Raw genomic sequence first — 5,270 nt, 5'->3', positions numbered from 1 at the left:
CAGACGGTAAAGTGTTTGCCTTACAATGCAGGAGACCTGGCTTCAATCCCTGGGTCGAGAAGATCCTCTGGAGAAGGAAATGGTAACCCACTCCAGTACTCTTGCCTGGAAAATCCCATGGACAAAGGAGCATGGTAGGCTACAGTCCATGGGGTCGCAGAGTCGAACATGACTGAGCAACTTCACTTCACTTTAGCGACTAAACAGCAATATTTTCTTTCCAATAGTATGTTAGTTTCTACTGTACAGCAAAGTGAGGCAGCTATAGATAAATCGCAGCTATATTAAAGGTTCAGTCATATATGTTTGGGGGAAGTCAGGGCAAGGCACATGTCCTCTTTTGGACAGAATGGGTGAGGGCCTGGAGAAGATGATTTTAAGATGACCAAGCAAGGAGAGTTGGCATAGGTCACATGTGACCTCCAGACCATGTTGGGAGAACATGGGAATGTGCTTGGGGAAAGCCTACAATTACTAGGTGAAGAGGACCCATTGGAAGAGGAGAAAAGGGACAGGAATGTCTCTATTTTATCCATAGATTTAAAAGAGTTTTTACAAAAGGAAAGCCACAAAGGTCTCAAAAACCTCTGTTACACGTAATATCTACCAATACATAAGGGGTGAATCCAAGGAGAATGTAGACTTTGACTGACAGAGGGGTTGAGAATGTGGCTCAAACCTTCTGGGGGGAAAGGGGGGAGGGGAGATGTCTGGGGGGTGGACCAAGTCTACACCAAAATCATCTTGAACTTTTACAAAAACTGAAATTCATGCCTGTGTTCTTAGCAATCTCCTTGTGAGTAGTGGTGCTTTCCAAGAAAAAAAAAAAATTCCAATTTGCACAAATATGAGAGAACAGAAAAGTTTTATTAAAATAACAATAAGCAAACAATTCATCTGCATGGGGCAGCTGTTAGTTTCACAGGAAAAGGAGAGAACTGGTTATTCAGCAAACTGGTTGTTGTTGGTCAAAGATTTCCTAAAAATACATCTGAACACACCAAGCATTATTCTCTTATCTGTTGAATATCTTTTGGGATTTTTGGCATTTCAGGTAGTTGAGTTCTGAAAGATTTATTTGGCAGAGAACTCTTTGTTCATAATGATGAGGAACATTGAACTTTGTTCAATTCGTAAGAAATAATTTGAGGCCTTCAGTAAAATTCTAAGCAAATAAATTTCCATTCATCTAGAAGGATGTCTATCAGTATCTCCTTCTGTAAGCTTGACTAATGGAAAGAATTGATCTTTCTAATAAACTATAAGGGTAAGATGATCAGTGCCGTCTAAAGACAAAATAAGTGAGAAAAAGCTATAGGGGAAGATCACCCACCAATCTAGAAAGAATCTAGAGGGGAAATCTTTTCTAGGGATAAAGAGAGAAAGCTCAGGGCCATCTTCTTTGGTCTCCTGCATTCCCTGTCTTGGTGTTTCTGAGAAAGAATTCACAAATAGGGAGCATCAATACTTTCTGCTTTGGAGTTTCACAAGTTGAGAATTTATCCCTTTCCTGTTAAATCAATCAAACATATACCAATTATCAATAGTGAACTTTACGCTCTTTAGCCCTGAGAGTCTCAGAGAAAAAAGAGAATGCTCTGAGTTACATGGGGCAGGACCACCCGAAAATATTCAGGAAACATAGAAAGATTTTCTGCTTAATCCTTAAAAAGAGAGAAGACAAAGGAAGCAACCTGTAACAAGGTAAAGATGACTTCAAGTATCTTATTTGACTCAAAACATCATCTCTGGCTGTTTGCTGCCTTGAAACCCAGTGAGCCTCCATTTTTGCCAATTGCCTTTTCATTTCCACCTTCCACTCTTGCTGTTTTAGTTCATCCTGCAGCTTTCCAATTTCCTCTTTGAACTTCTCTTTTATCTGAGATTTAGCTTTCTCGAGCTCTTCTCTGTAATTTTCTTGTAACACTTGGATTTGTTTCTGAATCTCCTCCTCGGTCTTCTGATACAGGCTATTTGTGTAGTATCTACCATTGCACTTGTCCACCACATCCTGGACCAGGGACAGCAACTGCCCCTTCTGGTTCTCCTGCCCAGCTCCTGTGGCCTTGTTGTTGAAAACATGGTAGCAATCTCTGAACTTGCAAATCAGCTCTTGGATGGCTCTAGGAGCTTGTTTTAAGTAATCACGGAAATCCATGCCATCTAAGTCATCTTTCCGGGTGAATAAGAGAATCATGTGTTCCCTAGCTCTCTCTCCAAACATCGTCAGGATCTTCTCTGTGGCTTTCTGGTCTTTGGGCATGTAATGGCTGAGTGGGATGACCAGGAGCAGAGCATGAGGCCCCGGGGAGGTCAGCACCATGCAGCGGGTAATCTCCTTGAGAGTCTCAGCATCTGAGGCCTCCGTGTCAAAGAGGCCAGGTGTGTCCACGACGACAACCTCTCTCCCCTTCCAGGTGCTGCTTCCTTTCTTACAGTGCTTGGTGATGGATACAGCTGAAAAGCTAGATGGAAACACTTTCTCTCTGAGGATGCTGTTTCTTATTTTGCTTCTTCCTGCCCCAGTCTTACCCACTAAGACAAGTCTCAGCTGGGAATCTCCAGGGTTTGGAACATCAGGAAACAGAAGACCCGATGTTAGAATGAACTTGAACTGTCTCCCCTGCAAGGCTCCCGCCCACTGAATAAATATTCAACCCTGAATATTCATTGTAAGGACTGATGCTGAAGCTGAAGTTCCAATACTTTGGCCACCTGATGCAAAGAGCAGACTCACTGGAAAAGATTCTGATGCTGGGAAAAGTTAAAGGCAAAAGGAGAAGGGGGTGGCAGAGGATAAAATGGCTAGAAAGCATCATCAAATCAATGGACATGAATTTGCACAAACTCCAGGAGAGAGTGGAGGACAGAGGAACCTGGCAAGCTGCAGTCCATGGGCATGACTTAGCAACTGAACAGGAATAACAACAGATATTCTTTAGGATCCCTTTCAGCTCTTACTCTGACCTTGTGGAAGCAAACAGCTCATAGAGGAGGAAACAATGTGATTAAGAAGAGGACTCTGAGTTGCTACCAGTAGCTGTTCTTCATAAGATAGGAGGTAACACAAAATTGACTATACATATTCGACTTCCTAGGAAAGTTGAAAGTGACTATCAGAACAGTAGAGCACAGCAATTGAAACCTGAATTTAAACATCAAATCATCTACCAGCTCTTCCTGTGCTTGTATTCAGCAAGTCTCTGCATATCTCTGCAATGTGTCTATAAAGTCAAAGTCCTCTGGATTTGTCAGGCATAGACCCAAGATCAGAGGAAGGCAATTGACAATCACAAGTGAAAGCCTGTTTTTCCAAGAAGGCAGACCTTGCCAGCTGGCCCTTGAACTTAAGGGTCTGATTCCTGCATGAGGAATCCTGTTATATGTACTCATTTTTGCTTTGAGACAATGCCTACATTATCCCATGCACAATAGCATAGACACTGTTACCAACTCCAGGTTATTTTCAGAGCCATCACCATTCACCCAGGTCCTCATACTGGAAAGCTAGGAGTCGCCCTTGACTCCCCTCTTTCCCCCACTTTCCAGACCCAACCCATCAGCATATTCTCTTGGCTCCAAATCTGTTCGCTTGTCTCTGTTTTGAAGATCATCATTCCAGTCCAGATTCCATCACCACCCCTGCCTCAGTAGTCTCCTAACAGGTGTCTCCACTTCTGCTTTGCCCCTTTCTGTCTATTCTGTGATGTGGGCTAACCATGAAAAAATATCAGTCAAATGGGACCAGGAACTTGCAGAAACTCCTCCTGTGATGTCCACAAAATCTATAGTTAGTCTCCATCTCCCACACACTTTCTGATGAAGTGTTTGCTGCTCCCTGAATCCCTAAGGCAGAGTTTCCCCCATTTGAGAACCAGAATCCCAGGATAAAAGAAGCAAATTTCCCAATGCTACAAACACTGGATATGAGATGGCTAAGGTTTATCTAAAAAAATGTACATAAGAATTCAGAGTATTCTTATAGTTGGCCTCACAATAGAAGCTCCAACCTAAGGAGATCCAGGGCATTGGCTGGCCTTAGAGACAGGCTGTAGGAAATTCATGGCCCAGCAGTAAAAAGGCACCAAGGCCAGTGCCAACACTGCAACCACTGGCCAATTCTGATAACGAATGGATGGCAACCTCTGAAGATGGCAGCCATAGCCACGAAGGAGTCCATCTCTGTACTTTTGCCTCTTGGGAAGGTGGATTCTCAGCTCCTCTCATCAGGATGCTGAGTCTGTTTCTCCAACCCTTCAGTATGACTGGGCCATGTGACTTGCTTTGGATCATAGGATCATGGAAACATGGTTAAGCGGAGAATCCAGAAGCACTGACACATTGTGCTTTGCCTTCTCTTTCTGGTTTTTGGAACCCTACACCTGCCCTGGACTAGCCTACTTGATGAGGGACACAAGGCCCTGTTATCCCTGTCTGCTGGCTGACCCAGAGCTTGCTGACCACCAGACCTGTCTGTGAGGCTACCCAAGATTATTGTGTTGCATCCTGAACCACCAGCCCAGCACCCACACATAAGTCAGTCTGGCTGAGATTAGCCAGGTTGGTCCAGACCCAAGCACAGCCCAAATGAGTGACCCTCAAAATTAAAAGCCAACTAAATGGCTGCTGTTTTAGGTTCCTAAATTGTGGGGTGATTTGCTAAACCAGCTAAAGCTCAAATGATAGAATCTATTTCTAGGATAAAGGGGTAGAGGGAGGGTTATATGAGAAACGGAGTGATCAGTCTGTTGAGTGTGTTGCTTAGCGGGAGGCCCCTGGGAGCAGGGAAATTTGGGGCCTGAATGAGGCATTGATCACCCCCATGTTCCTCCTTCCCAGTCCTCTCAGGCTGAAGAGAGGGGCATAGAAACTACCTGGGAGGCCACAACCCTTGATCCGTGTGCCCACATGGCAGGAAGCAGCAAGTAAGAAACCTCATCAAGCCCGGGAGCAGTCAGGGTACTGGAACTCTTCTCCTGCTCGCTGTTAAGCTACATCACAAGGAGGATGCAGAGAGGGTGGAGAGAATGAGAGAGCAGAGCAAATGAGGGGAAACTGAGAAATGTGGTTGAAGATGTTTTGCTCTTGTACATGTTGGCTGGATGACAGGGCAGGAGAGTCCCAGACCTCCCTCGAAGCCTGGCTGCCCTCCTCAAGCAGCGTCTCACCATGGCTGGTCCTGGGTTCACTGAGGTACTGGGTGGCCATTGTGGTTTGGATTCCTGGGAATAGAGAGACAGAACTGTGTTATTACAGGGACATGCAGAACA

At 44.7% G+C, this 5,270-nt stretch overlaps 1 pseudogene; it reads right to left on the bottom strand.

Annotated features, from left to right (window-relative positions):
* Window positions 1-1,658: 1,658 nt before the first annotated feature.
* On the bottom strand, window positions 1,659-5,208 carry LOC138080392 (GTPase IMAP family member 4-like; annotated as a pseudogene).
* Window positions 5,209-5,270: the final 62 nt, after the last annotated feature.

Source organism: Capricornis sumatraensis, chromosome 5, assembly GCF_032405125.1.
Source record: "Capricornis sumatraensis isolate serow.1 chromosome 5, serow.2, whole genome shotgun sequence".
Lineage (NCBI taxonomy): Eukaryota > Metazoa > Chordata > Mammalia > Artiodactyla > Bovidae > Capricornis > Capricornis sumatraensis.
This window is presented reverse-complemented; position numbering and strand designations above follow the sequence as displayed.